Source organism: Aotus nancymaae, unplaced genomic scaffold, assembly GCF_030222135.1.
Source record: "Aotus nancymaae isolate 86718 unplaced genomic scaffold, 86718_ANA_hifiasm-v0.15.2.pri h1tg000004l, whole genome shotgun sequence".
Lineage (NCBI taxonomy): Eukaryota > Metazoa > Chordata > Mammalia > Primates > Aotidae > Aotus > Aotus nancymaae.
The window spans coordinates 23947356-23970154 of record NW_026988415.1 but is presented as its reverse complement, the minus strand read 5'-3'; the positions used below and the strand labels follow the sequence as shown (position 1 = coordinate 23970154).

At 36.8% G+C, this 22799-nt stretch overlaps 1 protein-coding gene across 1 annotated transcript in view; it reads right to left on the bottom strand.

The window, feature by feature from the left end:
- TENM1 (teneurin transmembrane protein 1) overlaps window positions 1-22799 on the bottom strand; it is a 789930-nt gene that overhangs the window by 515361 nt on the left and 251770 nt on the right. The window lies entirely within an intron of this gene.

The following is a 22799-nucleotide window of genomic DNA, read 5'->3' as shown; positions in this document are numbered from 1 at the left end:
ACTCCCACTTGCAGACCAGATAGAGTGACAGGAACCAAATGTATCCTCTTGCCTTAAATGACAACCACGAAAGCCACACAAAATGCATGAAACAACTATTTTCAGGCATTGGGCGACAGGTAATGAAGGACAACAATCCCTGAGATAGAGAAACACATTAGGTAAACCCTTTAAGAGTTTCTAGGCCTCAGGACAAGGAGGGGGATCACAGGTAGAGCCTGGTAGTCTCTCTGAGTTGAGAAGACTAAGCTGGTCGCGCGGGAAGCCCAAGGTAGCTAGAATTTGCAGTACAGAGTATCAGAGAGGAGAGAACTTCACAGAAAGAGAATTCCATAGATGTTCAGAGGGTGCCCCTTGCTTATTCACCTGCATTCTGGACAGCACATGCATGCAAGAAACCATCTGAGAATGGAGAAAGAGCCATCTGAAAGGAATAAAAGAACTTCTGAATCTGAAACAGGACTGGAAATAGTTGCTGTTTCCAACACTCAGAGTGGAAAACCTCGTAATTCATGGACATTGAATAGAACACTCAAAACGGGTTTTGAATTCATAGATAGATGCTCCTCAACTTACAATGGGGTAACATTCTGATAAACCCATTGTAAGCTGAAAATATTTTAAATCAAAAATGCCTTTAATACATCTAATCTACTGACTATCATAGCTTAGCGTAGCCTACCTTAAAGGTGCTCAGAATACTTACATTCGCTTACAGTTAGGCAAAAGCATCTAACACAAAGGCTGTCTTTATAATAAAGTGTTGAATCTCTCATGTAATTTATAGAATGCTACACTGAAAATAAAAAACAGAATAGTTGTATGGGTACTCCAAGTATTGTTTCTACTGTATGTGTATTGCTTTTAAATCATCTGGTCAAAAATTTTTACGTTGAACCATTTTAAGTTGGGGACTGTCTGATATATGTGTATATAAAGCTTTGTTCTAGTGTGTGGTTAAATTATTTGGCAACATTTCTATCCTTTTGGGTCTTGCTATTACGCTGTGTTAAGTGGGTGCAGAGCAATGTTGGCCCTAGATATCTTCCTGTCTTATAAAATTATATGTACACTTACTATATGATCTAACTATTCCACCCCTCAATATTTACCAAAGATAAATGAAATCATAGGTTCTTACAAAGATTTGGACACAAATGTTCATAGCAGCTTTATTTATAAGAACCAAAAGCTGGAAACGAAAAACATCAACAAGCAAATGAATGCAAACTCTGTATATCCATATAATAGAATACTACTGAGACATAAAAAGGAATGAACTATTAATAAATACAATGACATAAATAAATATCAAAATAATTATGCTGAGTTAAAGAGGCCAAAGAAAAAGTCTACATACTGTGTGCTTCCAGGTATGTAAGTATCTAGAAAATGCAAACTAATATATAGTGAGAGAAAGCAGATTAGTTGTTGCCTGGGTTGCAGTGTGTGGGGAGTGAAGGGTATTGGCATTATAAAGCAGTGAAAGGAAACTTTTAGGGATGGTAGGTTGGTTCACCGTGATGATTGTGGTAATGTTTTAATGAATATATACATATGTAAAATTTACCAACTTGTATACTGTCTATATAGTTTATTATATGTCAATTTTACCTCAAGAAAGATGTTTCTAGAAAATACAGGGGGGTGACAAGAATGCTTTCTGCTTGCCTAATTAAAATGTCCAAGTAAAACACTGGGAGCAATGAAACAAAGCAGCAAGGTTGATAAAACAGAAAAACAAATCTGTGTTCACACACCGCCATCAATGAGGGAAATGAACAGATCGATTTATCTCAATTTGTCTGCCATTTTGCTTTTACTCCAAGGGAATCAGAAAGGCTTAAATTCTGGATACTGAAATCCTGAATGCTTAGATTGTTACAGACTAATGCAAACATGACCAACAAATGGGGTTTAATCTTAATCTGGCAGGAAAGATTCATGGGCCAATCTAGGTTCAATGATAAAGTACCATGACAGATTAGGTGGACTCAACGATGTCAGTGACACATATTTGCCATTTCCACCTTAACAGTCTAGTTGCCTTTGTTTTATCCCATAGCTACAGATTTCTCTCATAATCCTGACTATTCATTCTAGTTGAATGCATATTATTTGTTTCAAAGAAGACTGGATGAGAGGATATGGTTAATTCAGTGCAAATGAAACCCTACTATGTAAAAAACCCTCAAAATCTACTTCTTAACAATAGGAGGTTGGTAACATACCATTTGTTTATAATTACTTTCTACAAAGACTCTTCAGTGGCATAGTATATGTAGTCAATGGCAGAATGGGTTTTTATATACAAACACTAGCATAGTAGTCATATACTCTTGTAACCAGGGTCAGTCTTGACCTCATTCTGAAGTATAGTAGATCTGAACCAATACAATTATCTTGAGAGTGGTATTTAACATTACAGTCCATCCCATGATGAACTTTTATTTAGAAAGGAAGGCCATTCGCCATTAGCTGTGGAAGTTGGGAAACTTATTTCAGTTACCAGAAAATTCACTTGCAACTTACTAAGTATAAGGTTTTAGACGTAATCACTTGAACTAGCTAGTTTTGATTTCAAAGCACACATTCCCCAGTCCTGGGGTACAAATGGATGGAGGTCAAGCTACCAAAATGCAGTTTTACATATTAAAAAAAGAAGAAAGTAAATCTGAACATGAATTTAGCATCTTTTTATTTTATTTTATTTAAGTTTTGGGATATATGTGCTGAGTGTGCAGGTTTGTTACACAAGTATACATGTGCCATGGTGGTTTGCTGCACCTATCAACCCATCAACTAGGTTTCAAACCCCGCATGTATTAGGCATTTGTCCTAATGCTCTCCCTCTCCTTCCCCCCATCCCCCAGCAGGCCCCAGTGTGTGATGTTCCCCTCCATGTGTCCATGTGTTCTCATTGTTCATCTCCCAATTATGAGTAAGAACATGCAGTTTTTGGTTTTCTGTTCCTGTGTTTGCTGAGGATGATGGTGTCCAGCTTCATCCATGTCCCTGCAAAGGACATGAACTCATTCTTTTTTACGGCTGCATAATATTCCATGATGTATATGTGCCACATTCTTTATCCAGTCTATCATTGATGGACATGTGGGTTGGTTCCAAGTCTTTGCTATTGTACATAGTGCTGCAATAAACATATGTGTGCATGTTCCCAGAACTTTAAGTAAAATTTAAAAAAGAAGATGTTAAATTAATGTTTGGATTTACTTTCTTCTTCTTTTTTAATATGTAAAACTATATGTTCCTTGGTAGCTTGACCTCCATGAATTTAGCAGCCTCTATGTACCAAGCCCTGAAAAATATATTATTTCATTTAATCCTCAGAGTAGTCCTCAGAGAAAGGTTGTTGTTATTCCTTTTTTTTTTTTTTTTTTTTTTTGAGATGGAGTGTCGCTCTTGTTGCCGGGGCTGGAGTGCAGTGGCCCAATATTGGCTCACTGCAATCTCCACCTCCCAGGTTCAAGTGATTCTCCTGCCTCAGCCTCCTGAGTAGCTGAGATTATAAGCACCCGCCACTATGCCCAGCTAATTTTTTGTATTTTTAGTAGAGACAGGGTTCACCATGTTGGTCAGGCTGGTCTCCAACTCACGACCTCAGGTGATCCACCCACCTTGGCTTCCCAAAGTACTGGGATTACAGGCGTGAGCCACCACGACCAGCCTTACTAATTCTTATTGGAAAGAGGTTTTTATTGAAAGGTACCCTTGGAATCTAGTGATATTTTTAATATAACAGTAGATGATATATATTTTAATTTTATTACATGAATCATTATAATTCAAAATGGCGTTTTCAGTTAGCTTTCTGTTCACACCTCTCCTAAGCCCCATTCGAATTTTATGTAGGCTAAGAAATAAAACTGATTTCCTAGATGAATGAAAGTTATCTTTTTATAATTTTAGCCCAATGCTAAAATTAAACTGTTCACAAGTGGACTGTTTTTAAATAACCCTACCCAGATTTGGAATTTTCAAAGTGAATATTATTTGGCATTTATATAGCACATCCTTTTAAGACTTGACTTTTATTTATTGATTATACATCATGAAGTAGAATGGTGTTATAATTTTATAGCTAAATTGTGAAGTAATTCAATTTTTCTCCCCCCCAACCCTACCACACCTCCTCATCTCTAAAGTCTGTGGTGATTACAGTGTTGCAGGCAGGCTCTGGGTTGACTAGAAGAGCTCTTCTCCTCCACAAAATAAACCTCTGTCCCTAGCCCTCTCTCCAAACCTCTTTCTCGCTCTCTCCCTTCTTATTCCGTCTGTCAGGATATTAAGCTTCCAAGTATTTAGCCAAAAACTTTTTGAGAAGAAAAGTGAACACACAAAACAGGAACAAATGTGGCATATCTCAGCATAGCCTCCCAGGGTCCTCAACTTCCCTCAAACTGAGGATACTGTACACAGAAACCATTGACATGGTTTTCAACTAGTAGATTTCAGTTTGATGGAAGAAGCTAAATTCCTATTTGTCACTGCTTTCATATACTCAATTTTGCTGACCCTCTGGAGGAACCCAAGTTAATACCCAGATGAAATGCACTGACAATAACATGTAGATAAATATACATATGAAAATCTGTGTGATTCTGATACCAAATATTTACCGAGCACAGTTGTTACAAATTTATTCCCACTAGAATATGAGTTCCATGACGGCAGGGATTTTTGTCTGTTTTGTTCATTGCTTTTTCTCTGATACCTGGAACAATGCTTGCTACATTAGGTGGTTAATAAATATTTTCCAGTTAAATCAATTTTCTTACATTCTGGATTAAAACTCACAGCTAGCAAATTTCCAGGCTGCTTTGCAGACGTATGCAAAAAAAATGTAAACTCAGTTATTTGTGTTCAGATTAATGATTCTGGAGCCCTAACATACAGGAATAATAAGCAGTATGAGATATAATCTAAGACCAAGCAAGGCCCAATTCCTTAGTATGGTATATAAGGCCCTTTACAAACTGGCTCCATCCTACTTTACTGGTTCTTCTACTCCTGCCCCTACACCTACAGTATAGATGCAGACAATTGTTTGCTGTTCTTTAAATCCATCATTCCTTTGCATTTGTCTTTGCCTTTGAACACACACTTCTCTGTGCTAGAAACACTCTTATCTACTTTTTAACCTAACAGAGGTGCATTCATCCTTTAAGATGAAACTCAAAATATCACTTCTCTGGAGCCTGTCTCAGTCTTACAGAGTGAGTCCCTCACTTTGCTTGGACTCCACAGTCCTTTATGTGTAGATCTATCATGGCACTTACTTCCTTCCTTGTCCTGTCATCATTTCCATGTCTGCAATACATTGTCAGCCCTTCGAGGGAAGAGGACATATCCTTTTCCTTCTCTCTAATCTGCCTGGATCCTACTAGTGTCTGTCACACCATAGGTGTTCCATGAACACTTATTGAATAACACATGGACTGAGGGCATGAAAACTAAAGGTTGAAGTGCTCTGTTAAAAATTATAGGCCAAGTGCAGTAGCTCATGTGTGTAATCCCAGAACTTCGGGAGGTGGAGGCAAGAAGATCACCTGAGCTCAGTAGTTTGACAATAGCCTGGGCAACAAAGTGAGGCCCCATCTCTATAAAAAATTAAAAAAATTATCTGAGTGTGGTGGCATACACCTGTAGTCCCAACTACCTGGGAGACTGAGGCAGAAGGATGGCTTAAGCCCTGGAGGTCAAAGCTTCAGTGAAGCTTTTATATATATATAAAATATATATATATTTTATATATATATAAAATACGTAATTTGGCATTAGTCAGGGAAGAGAAAGTATACTAAACATAGCTTAACTTTGTCAAATTTGCTAACACCGTGCTGTGCTCTTAGGCAATTGGCCACGAATAGGAACATTTGAACAAGAAAGCAAGCAAAAACAAATGGAGCTAGAATTCTGGAAAAGGAAGTGACAATGGCAAAAGTAATGGATGCTGAATATGGGGAGGGAGAGAGTGACAGACAGTGGATGGACAGAAGGAACACATCTACCTTAAATCGTGCTAGGAGAAACCTTGGAACCAGTGACAAACCCAAGTGACTATGTCAAAAGTGAAAATTCAGCCAAGCATGTGTTTTGTCAATATAATATCAAATCACTATTTGGCTCTTTGTGCTTTTTCCCCCCAAGGTGATGATTTGGGCACCAAATGGAGTCAACTGTTCCAGGCATTGTGTAGACTCATATTACATCTGTCCTGTATATCATTAATGTCCTTGGGCAATCCTCATAGATTGTTTTACCTGCACATCCTTCCAAAATGTGTGAAAGGAATGTACATTCATGTATATAGATTGTCCATTGTTTTCTAAATGCCTGAAACATTAATTTGATTGTTCAGGCTAAGTGTTTGGGGCAATGTTAATAAGGATTTGGATAATATAAGTTTTCAATTCAAAAGCACTAATGTTGTTGTTGCTGTTTGCCTTTGCTTTCTAGCTTTGAGAGGTTTTGGAAAATGCATTTTGCAGAAATTGCCTGCAGTGTTAGCACTAAATGATAGTGTGTGAGCTAAAGTGAAGCAAGCCTTTATCTAATTTCATACCTCCTTGATAAATTTAAAATAAAGAAAAATGTTCCTAAACATTTTATCGGAAGCTGTAGAATATTCTCAACTCACAGCCTTTCTCTGAATACTGTGATACATGTAAAACTCTTAATGTAGATCACAGACTTAGGCTCAGTCTATTTAGCATGAGGTGATAATACTACCTTGTAAACAGGAAATGCCCCCCAAATTTGATCTGATTGCTTCCTCTAGCTGGGTGTTAACGTGCTGAAGTAATACCCCAACACACATTTCCCAGTGAATATTATTCCTCTCTTCTTTGTTAATGTTGTTAAATAATTTCAAAACTCTCCTCAAGGCAGCTGCTCTGTGCTAGGGAGCTAAACACAAGAGAGGCCAATGTTTCCTTTTATTTGTCCGCCTGCAGACACAGATGTTGTTTGTGTTGTCTGCAAGCACAGAATATACTCTAAAATACCGTTGTTTTCAATGAGTCAAAGTGACAAGATGTGGGTAATAAGAATTAGTACAGAGTGGAATAATACTTCAAAAGGAGGTATAAAATGCATTAAACTCATATAGAACAATGAGTTATTAATAATATATGCATACTTTAAAGGTCTCTTTTTATACTGTCAGTGACAAAAGAAATGCCCATTGTCTCCTGGCTGCTATATCCCTCCAAGTATTTTGGCAGCTGGTGGTGGAAATCCAGATGGAGACAGCAGTGAGCTGAGTGAAACCTGGGAGGCAAGAAGCAGGAAGTCCTAGCATCCGCCACATGCACATTGCACAAATGACAACCTAAGCTGTGAATTTCAATGTGCTACTTATAAGTTCATATGTTGCATGAGGTCATTAGGATGGTGTTAAAATTGTTCCAAGTTAGCATTGCCACTTGGTATCTGTGTGGCCGTGGACAATTTATTTAATCTCTCATTGAGCCTTGGTTGCTTTATTTGAAAAATCGAAATAATAGGCTGGGTGTGGTGGCTCATGCTTGTAATCCCAGTACTTTGGGAGGTTGAGGTGGGTGGATCACCTGAGGTCGTGAATTGGAGACCAGCCTGACCAACATGGTGAAACCCCATCTCTACTAAAAATATAGAAAATTAGCTGGGCGTAGTGGTGGGCGCCTGTAATCTCAGCTACTCGGGAGGCTGAAGCAGGAGAATAGCTTGAACCTGGGTGGCGGAGACTGCAGTGAGCCAAAATCGCCCCACTGTACTCTAGCGTGGGGAAGAGAGTGAGACTCTGTCTCAAAAAGAAAAAAAATTAGTAAAAAAAGTATAAAATTGGATACAGTAGAATGTAAAAGTTGGAAAAACATTGATCATAATTTTTTTTCTATTACCATTCACTTAAAAGAGATACTGGATTTTTATAAATAGAGGTAGTAATTTATATCTACTATACATTTATATACACTTGCATAGTGATTCCATAAATGAATATTTTACTAATATAAAGAAAAGGCCAAACTTTCACACTCCATCCTCAAGCTCTTCATGTTAAAAAAAGAGATACCCTAGTTCTCTTGGCAAGGTGGCAGAAAACTACTTACTGCTCAAACATGCATCAGTGTGTGGAGACTAGGGTACCATTAAAGCAACTGGAGGAGGTAATTTAATAAAAGCACCCCCTATTAGTTTGAAGAGTTAATGCGTTTCTCTCCTGTTAAGTGCGTAATTTCTTTTTACTTGCCAGCAACATAATGACCAATATATGGTACATACCATGAACAATGGGTCTTCTTGATAAAAATGATTAATAGGTACATAGGTCTATATATATACACACACACACATATATATACATGTGCAAACAATTCTCACATTGTGAGTTTTAGCAACACCTTAATTTATGCTTTACGAAACACAAGAGATTGGCTCCAGTGGAATGTTCTATAAAACCAGAGGCCAACCTCCAGCCAAAAACAAAGACAACAAATTTATGACTGTTTTCTGAAGTAGAGAATAATGGAAAATATTACTATGCTATAAAGCATGGAGAAACAGGCATATGCTTTTGCCAGTTTTTGTATTCACTAACTTATCACCTCACCATAGCCACTGCTTGTCCTAGGTAATTATGGTATTTTTCCATCTCCACAAAATTAATAATAGTCATAACAGCAACAATAAATAATAGTTATTCTGTGCTTATCATGTGGCAAACACTGTGCTATACACTGTACATACATTCTGCATTTAATACTGAACAATGGCTTCCTGAGGCATGTATTATTACTATCTTGTATTGATAAGCAAGAAAACTGACTTTGAAGAGGTTAAAATACTTGACCATGGTCACCTTTGCTAGTAAGAGGTGAAGTCAAAATTCAAATCCAATTTTGTTTGTATTTATGTCTTTTGCCTCTAATATTGCCTAAGTGGCAGAAAGGCTATGCATTCACTTTGTTACAGATAAAATGATCTCTTACTACGTGTATAGCTGCTGGTGGTAAAGAGGGATAAAATGGGTCAGTGACATCTTGTGGAGTTGGTAGATTAAGCTAGGATTTGATGAATGGGTAAGGCTCGAATGAACAGAGGGGAGAGTGTAGATTCCAGTACTGTTTTCCAGGTTGTATATCCAACTATTTACTTGTCATCTAGATATTTAAAAGATGCCTCACATTTTTTAAAATGTCCACAGCTAACTTGATTATCATTGCGTCCAAACTGATCCTCCTTTTGCCATTGCCTGTTTGTGAATATAAGTACCATCTATTCATTTGCACAGACCAGAAACCCAGGAGTCACCCCCTATATTCAACACAACATAAAATACCATATTTTTTTTGTTTTTTGAGATGGAGTTTCACTATTGTGGCCCAGGCTGGAGTGCAATGGTGCGATCTTGGCTCCCTGCAACCTCAGCCTCCAGGGTTCAAGTGATTCTCCTGCCTCAGCCTCCTGAGTAGCTGGGATTACAGGCACATGCCAGCACGCCTAGCTAATTCTGTATTTTTAGTAGAGATGGGGTTTCTCCATGTTAGTCAGCCTAGTCTCCATCTCCTGACCTCAGGTGATCCACCCACCTCGGCCTCCCGAAGTGCTGAGATTACAGGCATGAGTCAACACACGCCTGGCCAATATACCATCATTTTTATCTTTTAACTGTAGCTTGAGCCTATCAAGTTTTTTCCATTTTCACATTCAATAATCTCTGACCTGGATGTCTGCAACAACTTAACAGGTATCCTTCCATCTAATATTGTTTGCAATGCCACCAGACAGAATGCCAAAAACTAATCGCATCATCTCCCTTCAATATATTCCCATTACATTTAGGATAAATGTCAAAATCTTTAGCATGCTTTACAAAGTCCTGTTATTTGGTTTCCTATGTACTTCTCTGGCCACTCACCCTCTTGCTTCTGCAACATGTACATCTTCCAGTTTCTCAAATACGCCATCTTGCTCTTCACCTTATGACATTTGTGCATGTTGTTCCCTCTTCTCCCTCCTGTCCTTTCCATCTCTTCATTGGTTAATTCTTTCTGATCTTTGATTTCATCTCACTTTCTTGACGATCAAGACCAGATTAGGTCCTTCTTTCTTTGGAGTACTTATTTCAATCATCACATCATAATTTTAGGATCAGTTTTATAATTATATAGTAACTCTCTACTCCTACCAAAATGCAAACTCTTGGCCTGGTGTGGTGACTCTCACCTGTAATCCTAGCACTTTGGGAGGCCAAAGTGGGCAGATAACCTGAGGTCAGGAGTTTGAGACCAACCTGGCAAACACGGTGAAACCGTGTCTCTACTAAAACTATAAAAATTAGCCGGGCATGGAGGCATGTGCCTGTAATCCCAGCTACCCGGGAGGCTGAGGCAGGAGAATTACTGGAACCCAGGAGACAGAGGCTGCAGTGAGTCAGTATCACGTTACTGCACTCCATCCTGGGTGACAGAGCAAGACTGCCTCAAAAAAAGAAATTCTCTGAGGGCAGGAACCATGTCTGTCTTGTTCATCATTGTGTAATCAGTATCCAGAAAACCTTTGCATGCACGGAAGCATAAATAAATATTTGGTGAATATACCAGTGCATCTCAAAAGCATTTTAAGCAAGGATGATAGTAGAACACCAAAAATAATAAAGATGCCATATCTGGAGTACTGATGATTGCATGAGTGTAGCTTCAGCACGGAATGCTTTGCTCAGTAAATAGTCAAGTCTGGCTGGTTTAGAAGGTTCACATAGAAGGAAAAAAGGGAGAAAATGCTGGAAAAAAGATACTGAAGGACCTAAAATAATAATTATTTCAGGATTTATTCTATCAGCAATAGAGAACAACCAAAGGCTTGAGGTGGTTCAGGACTGCCTGTCAAGAATCTGCTGCTATCCCAAGTGCATATGTGCTCTCCATTTTAGCCTGGTGCTTCCAAATACATGTTCCTACTTTCAATATCTCTAGACCATTTATGTTTGGAGAGACCTCTGCCCAACAGAACTGCCACATGGTGGAATGATTGCCTCGCAGCGATTCCCCCAGTGACCACGTACATACTGCAATTTCACCTCTTTGAAATAAACCATTCTTCGTACTCCCGTTTTAGACTTGTAATCTGAAAAGAAGCTCCTACCTTTGTATGGCAGTCTTTGCCACAATTGCTTAAGGCGTGGACACCGATCCAGTCTGGGGCAATCACATTTCCCTACCTGCTATGGTTTGAATGTTTTTCCTCTCCAAAATGCATATTGATTTTTTTTCTTTTTGAGATGGGATCTTGTCCTGTCACTCCCGCTGGAGTGCAGTAGCACCATCATAGCTCACTGTAGCCTCAACCTCCTGGGTTCAAGTGATCCTCCCATCTCAGCCTTCCTAGTAGCTAGGACCACAGATGCACATCGCTATGCCTGACAACATTTTTTTTTAAAGATTTTTTGTAGAGATGGGGGTCTCACTTTGCTTTCCAGGTTGGTCTCAAACTCCTGGGTTCAAGTTATCCTCCTGCCTGGGCCTCCCAAAGTGCTGTGATTAAAGGTATTCCTCATGTTGAAATTTAATTGCCATTATAACAATATTAAAACATGGGACCTTTAAAATGTGATTGGGTCATGATGAGGGCTTCAGCCTCATGACTGGATTAATGCCATTATTCTGGGAATGGGTTTGTTAGTTACCACAGGAGTAGGCTCATTATAAAATGGTGAGTTCACCCCGCTTCTCTCTGTCTCTCTCTCTCTCCACCTCTTCACCCCTCATGTTTGCCCTTCTGCAATGTGATGACACAAAAGACAGCTCTAGCCATTGGATTCCCCAGCCTCCAGAACTGTGAGCCAATAAATTTATGTTCATTATAAATTATCCAGTCTATGGTACTCTTTTGTAGCAGCATAAAACAAACTAAGAACAGACCAAGACACCACCTCCCTGTCCCCACTGATTAGTTCAGATATTGGTATGGGAAATAAGCTAGGCCAATCCAGGCTCGTTCTCAGATTTTCTTAATTTTTTAAATGTTTACTGAAAGCAGGTAGAAGAGTATCTCTTTCCTTTTAGTTAGCTAGGCTATAACGTTGACAGCCCAGAGCAGTCAGCGCTAGCCAGCTGTCCATCTTGTACATAATAAAGCTGGCCTGCAGAGAGAGCTAGGCATAAGAGGGAGTCTTGACAGTGGTCCAGTCCATGATTCCAACCTGTGCTCCAGTTTTTGCTAAGACCGTGTTCCACCTTGTTGTTTGGTTGCTTGAGCCAAAAAACCTTTTTTTTTCTCTCTCTCTCTCTCTCTTAAGGTAGTTGGAGTTGGGCTACCATCACTCATTGTCAGAGTTCTGACTAATACAAGTATCAAAAGAGGTGGTCTGGAGATGAATTAGGGAAGTATCTTCATGATCAGGTCTCTGCTAATGAATGTTTGTAGCTCATTCCTTAACCCCACACAGGCTTCCTGGTTCTCATTTTTTGACTTGGATTTTAAACTGTCCTTCACCATATCACCTCCACATCCCCAGGACCAAAGAAAGCCTGGTTCGCAATCAGTGCTTGATAATTATCTATTGAACTGAATTGAATTGTGATAAATTCTTCCTATAGATTTTTAATCTTCTCATCTCTTTAACTCCAGTATGTCCTGTTTATGTGCTTGCTTCGCCACCTAGTCACTTCCTTTTTTGCTGCCTGCTGATATAATTTGATTCTGGACATCCGTGTCTAATTCATTCATTTTTCTGTGCAACTTTCTGCTCCTTCCTAGTACATTCACTGGCTTATTTGCTTATCTCACCTTTATCAAGTGAAATAAAGCCACTTGGCTATTATTTGCTCATCACTCTTCCATGACAGCCAGGTGATCTATAGGCTTAGAATTCTCTGCACTCTGACATAAGCTCTTTGCCTAGATATGAAATAGAAAGGGAACATCTAGTTCATAAAATGTGGACATGATTTCAAGCTCTGTTCTTAATGCTGGTTTCTTAGCTCAGGTTAAACAGATACCTTCTCTACATTCTTCCTCTTCTACCCAGACTCTCTGGCCTGAGGTTCATATCCTAGCTTGGGCTATCTCTGGAGTACAGAAATTGATATTTGCAAATAGGAATTAGAGGAAGACAACGCAAAGAAGATGCCGAATTTTTTTTTTTTTTTTTTTTTTTTTTTTTGGAGACAGAGTCTGGCTCTGTCACCGAGGCTGGAGTGCAGTGGCATGCTTTCGGCTCATTGCATCCTCAGCCTCCCAGGTTCAAGGGATTCTCCAGCCTCAGCCTCCTGTGTAGCTGGGACTACAGGCGTGTGCCACTGCATCTGGCTAATTTGTGTATTTTTAGTAGAGACAGGGTTTCATCATATTGGCCAGGCTTGTCTTGACTCCTGACTTCAGGTGATCTACCTGCCTTGGCTTCCCAAAGTGTTGGGATTACAGGCGCGAGCCACCGTGCCCAGCCGATGCTGCAAATTTGAGCCAGAGAGTAACTAGTTTTCTAACAAAAGCAAAGAAATGTCAGGGTGACGCTCTGAGCCTAAAGAGAAATTACAAAAAAAAAAAAATACTATCTATTGCCCTACCCATTCAATTCCTTAAGAAACAAAAGTGAAAGAGGCCTTATTCAAGTCAGTGTTAGTAAGAGAAGAGAACTGACATTCAGAAAGTGCCTACTTTGTGGCAGACGCTGTGCTAAGACCTATCTATACATTTTCACTTAAAGATATAGTCATCACAATGGCTCAGAGAGGTAGGCATTATTCACTTTACAGGTGAGAGAACAAGGTCAAGTAACCTGCCATGTTAAGTAATATGGGCAATGTTTTAAAAAATGGAGCCAGAATTTGATTACAGATCTGTTCCCATTTAGAATGGGTAAGCCAGGCCTTCGGGTACTTACACTCCAGCCACATCTATGCTAAACATTTTCTGAATATTGTCCTATGTTCCCATTTGCTGCTTCAGTGATTCTTTGCATAGAAAGCCATACTTCCTCATATGTACCTCTTGAATGTTGTAACAGTTTTTCAAGGCTCATTTCAAATTATGTCTTTTCTAAGGCTTGCTTTAGCCAGAGTTAACCTGGCCCTCTCCATAGCCTCACAGTGCCTTATTCAAACTTTTATATGATACTCATTGAATGCCTTATAGTAGTATTTTGGTTTGTCTATTTCTTTCGCTACAACACTGAGCAGACAGATAACAATGGCCATGTAGGTTCTTAGCAGTTTGTGATATATGTGATATTATCATCAATTGAAAGCTTTGCCATGATAGTCTACAAAAAACATTACAGGATAAATAAATTATGGTTCTGTCATTCAACAGAATATTATATAACCTTGAAAATAAATGAACTATGTACATTAACATGAATGAATGTCACTAATGTAACACTGAGCACAAAAAGCAATTCATAGAAAAACAATAGGATTATATTTAAGAAATTTGTAAACGTGAAACTGAAAAATATATTTTTAGGGATGCATACATACAGGGCAAAACTATAAAGAAAAGTAAGGGAATGATAAACACATTTCAGGATGACAATCATCTAGTAGGGAAGTGAGGGAAGAGGATTGGGATCTCAAAGGGTCATACAGCAGGGGCAAAAAGGTATTAGCAATGCTCTATTTCTTAAGCTACATGGTGAATATATAAAACTTTAATTATTGAAACTCAAACCAAAAATTTCAACCAAGTGACTTTTTTCCCTTTAGCTTTCTATTGCAAGAAAATAAAAGTGAATGAAAAGTGAACACTTCATTTTAAGGGTTTAATCAATGAGGGTAGCTACCAGGGGTTTTTCTGTACTGAAAAGAACTTGGCATCAGAGAACTGGGTTTGAATACTGGCTCTATAAATGTAGCAATTGTCATTATTATTAGGGCTCCAGGCAAGGAGAACTGATACTCAAAATAATGAACATAAGTCACTAAAAATCATCAGTCATAGAATGAAGGTTCAAAAATGCTTCCTTGATGTCACATGGGTAGAAAAGGAATCATTTTAGAAAGATTTTCAGCAAAGATGGGAATTTAAAAATATAGAGTTAATTCTGAATCAACAAAAAATACAGATTAACCAAAATTCCTCATTCTCTAAACATCATGCTGACTGAAATATTACTATACTTTTATCGTTTTTACTTTATTGTTTGAAAAATGCAGAAAACATATAAATACATACACACATAAGCACAAACACTTTTTGTGTTTTTACAAGACTGAGATTATGTCATACATAATGTTTTGCAATTGTCCTCTCAATACTATATCATGGATATCTTTCCATGTTAGAATATGCAGATCTACTTAATTCTCTTTCATATTTGCAAGGAATTTCTTTGTCTGAGGCTACCATAATTTATTTGACCAGAACCACACATTTAGCTTGTTTCCATGTATTTGCTAGTGTAAGCAATGTTCAGTGGTCATCTTCACATATACATCTTTCTGCACTCTTGCTCTGTTCTTTCTGTAAGGTAAATTCCTCAAAGTCTGATTGGTGGGTCACAGTGCATGTGCTTTTTGAATTTTCTTAGATACTCACAAAAAAATTGTTCTAATTCATATTTCCACCCACAGTGCCAGCTTCCTCATACCCTTACAGTAATGTCATGAATATTTTCTTTTTCCTTTTGCCAAATTAGGTGAGAAAAAGTTATTTCACTTTGATTTACACATATTTATACTTACTTTCTATTAATTGGAACATCATTTCACATGTTTATTGGTAATGTGTAATTATTTCATTTTTATATGGAATGTGCTATCCATATACATTGCATTTTGTTATGTACCAAATATTATCTCCCAACCTATTGCTTCACCCCCTTACAGTTGTTTATGGGCATTCAATTTTTATGTTGTCAAATCTGTCATTTCTTTTTCCTTATGGGTTCTGGGTTTCATGCTTCACTTAGGAAGGAAGGCCCTTTATATAACCAGACTTTTTTTTTTTTTTTTTTTAAGACCTTACCTCTAGTTTCCCTTAATCTCACGTCCTTCTTTCAATGATCAAATCAAGCTATCCATTTAGGCTTTGTCTGACTCTATCAAGGGAGGTCAAGTCCCTTCCACACATCAAGAGCTGCTGCTGTTTATTTCTCTTTGTCACTCTTATTTATACTGCATAAGATGTTTTAGGAATTACGCCCCCCAATTCATTATTACAATTAAAATAATACAGTTGTTCATAAAGACAAAATTAATGAATAATTCCCTATCTAACTTCTCCAATCTTGTCCAAAGCAACTGATACTCACTATAGAGAGAAGGTATTTCCATATCTTTCTCTAGACCCATAAAAAGATATATAAATAGACACATATAAAAAAACTTTCCATATACTTTTATGAAAATTGGATATTTTATGTATTATACTACACTTGTTTGTTTTATATAACAATATAACATGCATGCTTCTTTAAGATAGAATATGCTTCTGACTCATTCTTTCAAATTCAGGAAATATTAAATATTGTATGTTATAAATGTGCCGTTAATTATTTAACCAATGGCCTATTGCTGGACATCCAGGTTGTTTCCTTTCGTTGTCATTGTTAACCCTACAATGTCATTCTTATAATCCTTCTCATTTCTCTTCCTAAGCCCATGAGATCATCTGCATCTTGTTACTTCCTCCCTTCTTCTCATTCTCAGTCCTGTGTTTTGCTGGGATAGTTTAGTATATTTAGGTAGACGCTTGTGCTGTCCAATATGGCAACCACTAGCCACATGTGACTACTGAACACTTGAAATGCGACTAGTCTGAATGGAGATCTACAAAATATATGTGGAATTTTTAAGACTTGGCACAAAAGAAAAATGCAAAATATCTCATTAATACTTTTTATATTGATTACACATTGAAATGATACAATTTTATATATTTAGTCAATCTGCCTTTCAATTTAGATTTAATTGCTTTTTCAGAAAGCCACGTTCATTGCCCATCACTGTTTCTTCTCTCCTCTTGAGATCTCCATTCTGATTCATTTATTATTTAGTTTGAGTTTTTTTTTCAAATATTTTTCAATTGTGTATGACAGTGATATACTTTTTGAATTCTTACATGACCTCAAACATCTTTCTTTGACCCAAGTGGGTGAATGATACCTTGACTGGGGAGTAAGTTACTTGGTTTGCAGTCTTTTCCTCTTAGAAATCTCTAGTTGCTATCTACTGTCTTCTAGCTTCCATGATATAGATGAGAAAATCATTATTTTCTTTGTAGATGATTCAGTTTTTCTGACAAAAACCCTGAAAGATTTTCTCTTTATCCTTGGGATTTAGGAAGTATACCAGTGTATGTTTCAGTGTAGAACAAAGTATGCCTCTTTTACACATATTTTTACAGATCAGCTTTTGGCTTTGTTAATTGCACATTGAAATTCTGTAATTATTTTTGCTTATATTTTTATTACATTTGTACAAATACTTTTATGTGACATATACATGTATATATTCTTTTTCTGTTCCTGAGTTGAAAGATTTTTTTCAATATTTCTTTAAATTCAGTTAATTCTTTAAATTTCCTTTCTTTACACAAAGGAAAATTTATAGCATTAACTGAATTAAAAAAAATAATAAAATTTAATTTATCTTTTGCACAAAGTCTGGAAAATCTCACATATTTTATACTTGCAGCTATCATGATTTTAGCCACATCCCTTGATAATTTAGGAAGTAATGCCATTTTTGTTTATTTTTAAATAATTTTAAATTGCTCTTTTGATTTCCTCTTTGATCCAAAAATTACTTAGATAAAGTATTTTAGGTTCTTCTAAGTTTTTTTCCTGTTTACTTTTCCTGGTCTTTTAATTGTTGATTCCTAGCTTTACAGAATTCTTGTCAGAGAATGTTACCTGTCAGTTTTCCACTTGAGAATTTATTAAGGTTTTCCTTGCGGCAAAGTACATGATAAATTTTGTAAATGGTCCAGGGGCACAAGATACAAATATGGTCTTGTTTTTGGCATTAGAGTATCTAATTCTATTTATCTGACAAAATATTAGGTCAAGTTTCATAATTAGATTATTCAAATCTTTGGTATTATTTTTTGCCTATTTACTTTTTGAATTCTGAGAAATCTGTATTTCACAACTATCACTGCAGTTTTATCAAATGCTTCACATATCATTCCATACAGTTACATCTAATAAATATTTGTTTAAAAAATGAATACTTCTAGGTTCTATTTTAATGATTTTGGCCTTAAATTCCAGTTAATTTGATATTGACATCCTTACCCTATTCTTTCTTCATTGAAAATTCCCTGGCATATCTTTGTCTATTCCTTTATTTTGAAACATTTTCATCATTTTGTTTAACGTTTGTCACTTATATATGTACTTAGTTAAAATGTATAAATTTGAGTGGGTTTGTCTGGGAATAAAATATGTCAACCCATTTCCATTAGTGTAACAAACACAATGTCTTAATCATGGTATGACAATGTATATTTATTGTCTTTGTGGTAGGCAGAATAATGCCTAAAGACATCCATATTCTAATACCCACAATGTTGTGGGTATTAATATGTTAATATAAATATGTTAGGTTACATGGCAAAGGGAAATGCAGTTTGCAGATGGAATTAAAGTTAATAATCTGCTAATATAGAGAGATTATTCTGGATTATCTAAGTATATCCAATGTAATCACACGGGTGCTTAAAAGTAGACGAGTGAGGCAGAAGAGTCAGAGAATGTATGATGGGGGAAGATGAGTCAAACAGCCACAAAATTGCTGGCTTTGAAGATGGAGGAAGAGACCATGAGCCACATAATATGAGCAGCCTCTAGAAGCTGGCAAATGCAAAAAAAAAAAAAAAAAAAAAAAAAAAAAAAACAGATCTTCTCCTAGACCTTTCAGAAAGGAACACAGCCTTGCTGATATCTTGATTTCAGCCTGGTGAGACTCATTTCATATTTCTGACTATCCGGAACTGTAAGATAACACATTTGTGTGTTTTAAGCCACTAAGCTTATGGTAATTTGTTAGAGTGGCAATAGAAAACTAATGCAATGTTATAAAATATAGACAGCAGTTTGTTTCCAAATTACTGTGGACAGTGGATGGATAATGGGGATAAGACAATTCAAAGATTAAATGAATTAATTAATATTTTTACATTATTTATTCTTCTTTCCATTTCCTTTTGTAGTTTTTGAATTGACTTTCTGTCCCTTATCAACCCCTTCTTAGCAGTCTGCAAATTTACTGGTACTCTTATTTTATAATACATTTCAATCTAAACTAACAAATCTTTCAGTTATAATGCCCCATTCCTCACGCACTCATACTATGTGAAGTCTAACCGTCTTTTAAATTCATAAGTAACAGATAACATGAGGATTAGACCTAGGTAGAGGGTAGCAGGAACCACGTCAAATTTAACCTTATTTCACTTTCACCTTCTCTTTTCTAATGTTTCTTTCCTTTATCTCCAACACTGCCCCCAACCAAGTACACACTTTTCAAGGCTCTCTACCACAGAGCTTTGTCCTAGGCATGACCTTCCCGGCAATTATCTTATATTTAGACCAAATTTTCCCATCTCCCTCCTTAAGAGTTACCTGTTCTGTGCCTTGTTCTCCCAGGGACCATGACATTTTGGTATGCAAACCAATGAACAATTTCACACTGTTAATGAAGCCAACACTATTTATATGTGGGACAATGGCTTAACCTTTTTGTAGTGGTTTTGCTTTCAGGACGGGGACGATAATTTAACCAAAGAAATGACTCTTTGAGGCTAGGAATTTCAAGCACTGTGGCAGGCTATACAGGAAGGTATTTGTGGCTGGACAAGGAAGGAATCTCCATGTGTCTTCACTGTGCACTATTTAAGTGGGCTCCTACTCCATTTGTGTGAAATCAAACAAGTAATAACAGTGTATGAACCACCGAACAAGCTAGATATCCTGGCCATAGAGGATATTGTGCCTTAGGGCTGCTCCAGGGCAAACACACGAACAGATAATTGGGCCTGTGAGCTGACAAATCAACTTGTACCCACACCATTAAACAACTGTAATTCACTCTGAGTCTAGCAGAGATCCCATTGTTTACTGCTATAAAATAAACTCTATAAAACTTGTAAATATGGAGACAGAATTTAACATTATGCTGCATAGGGTACCTTATATCACAGAATACTAATAAAAACTTTTATATTATAGAAATACATTTTAATAATGTTGTGCTTAAGAATAATTATACTTTGAATGATTTTCATGAGAGGCATCTTTTCCTACATTCACTTCAATATTATGACTGGATTTTCTCTTCTAACCTATATTAGATTAATAAATTACTTGGATTTTAAAGGCTATGGTGAATTATAGACTTAACTAAAACATGGACTTCTAAACTGGCTTGCATGATTCCACATTGGCAGAATTTAACTGCCATTATGAATTACTTGTTAATTATGCTGTTTACAGTTTATATGCATACTTGAGACTCTTAACATGTTTAGCATGTTTTACTTTTTTCCTGCATGAAGACTAAAAATATATAGGTATGTGTGTGCTGCAGTGAATCATATTTTAAAATAGAAAAAGGAAAGAAATTAGTGTGCAATTTTGGCTGTTGTTTGCATGGTTGTTAAAGCATAAAAAATAAACAAAGTGTAGAACAAATCAAAGAAGAAAGCTCATTTAAGTATAATTAAGGCTGTCAAAGGAATAGTTAAAAAGCTTATAACTGAGCCTGAATGTTCAGCATTGAATCATAACTTTGAACTGGAAGAGGGTTTTGCATGTATCTGTTCTAGTGGGTCACAAATTCAAAATTTACATGGGCCAGGTAAATAACATAAATGAATGAAGTGGCTCAGATATGACAATGTGGATTAGTAGTGGCTATGGAAACCCAGAGAGCGCATGCTTTGTCTCAGAGGGATCATGCTGCTCAGCTTCAGCTGTTTTTTGTTCTATGGGAGCACAGGCCCAAGTTTGCTGGACTTTTCAATACTTTGAGACAAGCTGGAAACCAATACTTTTGTATGCAACTTTTTACTTTGAAATGCTAATAACTAATTCAATTTTTAAAATGTTAAACTGTGGAACATATAGGGTACATGGGATGTCAGATTTAAATTTCTGATGAAACCCAACAGAAAGGAATTTTACACAAAAGACTATGGAAACATATATTAAGTCACTTTCATGCTGGCCACATGTAGTAGAAAGAATATGGGATTTGAACTCAGGCAGATGCAAGTTGCAATTCTAACTCTGTCACATAACTACTAGGTAATGTTAGAAGTTTTAGAAACTCTCTGAGCCTCGATTTCCCTCTCCTTAAAATAAGGATAACAATACCTGTTGCATAGGATGCTTGGTTTTATTTATTTTTATTTATAAATAAAAGTAACGTGTGGGAAGTGGGTAGATCTTGGCACATACAAGACATCCACTCTTTTTACTCTTTTCCATCACTCTATGTGCCTACCCTGTTTTATTATTTTTTTCAATAGCAATCCTATAGACTTGGAATTATATTATGCTCCACTTCCTACTAGAATATAAGTTTACATGATGGTAAGTAATATGTCAATTTCTTTTTACTGCTGTATCCCCTGCACTAAAAATACTGCCTGACACGTAATAGGTGTTCAATTAATGTATGTTGGATAGATAATGATTCTAACAAATTATAGTACATTGACTCCTTCTCTTTAATGAATAAACACATGCAAGTACACCTATGTGTATGTTGTCCCAGTTTATAAACCAAGTTAATGCTGTACTGGAATTTAAATTCATATCAAGTTATTTATCTATGATGACTTTCATTGCATTCTTAAAGTCTGCCAAAATTATGCAATGTTTTACATGGACACATTCATCTCTTGGGTTTATAGAAAATACAACCTTTGAGGTATTTGAATAGCTTTGCAAAGGAAGTCATCCTCACACTTCCACTGACTTTGGTGGTTAAAGGCACTTGTAGTGTTCTATGGATTATTCTAGATTTTTTATTCTGACAAAAAACTGGTTTTGTGAATCATAATGACAACAATTTTATATATATCTGGCATATTATACTTAAAAAATACTGTAAAATGAATTCATAACTATAACCCTCAGTTGAATCTCATATCAATCTTTTGAGGTAGATGGGACTAGAACTATTTTCCTCATTTTAAAGAGATACCAGAGATACCCAGTGATAAGTGCCTTACCTAATTTACAGTATGGATAACTAAAATATCTGGCAATAAACCATGGTTCTAAGGTGGTATTTTATATTCACAGGACTTATCGAAGACTTCCGACTATAGCCAAGACTGCTGTATCTCACAATCTGGATTTTTTTCTTCCCTTCACCACTTACATAAAACGTTGCCTGTCCTGGTCCCTATCTCTAATCTTGCTACCATTTATACTTCTCCTTGGTATTAATACAACAAACTTTATTCACCAGAGCCCATGGAGTATTGAAAAATAAACAAACCAAGGGCCTACCCTCAAGAGTTTTCTATCATCAGTGTCACACAAACATTTAGTCTGGCTAAAATATATGTCCCTTGTAAGAAGTGTTATGCCTTAAGGGACTATATGAGGTGGGAGGAGAGAAAGATGCTGGTGCTAATTTAATATAGTGCTTCTCAACTCGGTGTACCTATTAGAATGCCCCAAGGAGCTCTGGAAAATACCAAAGCTTGGATCAATCTAGGGTGGAGTCTGGGCAGTGGACTTTTTGAGAGTTCCCATAGGGATCCTAAGGTACAGCCAGTGTTGAACCACCATTAGTCTAAATGGAAGGAATTGCACTGTAGGGAAATAACTGAGGAAAGCA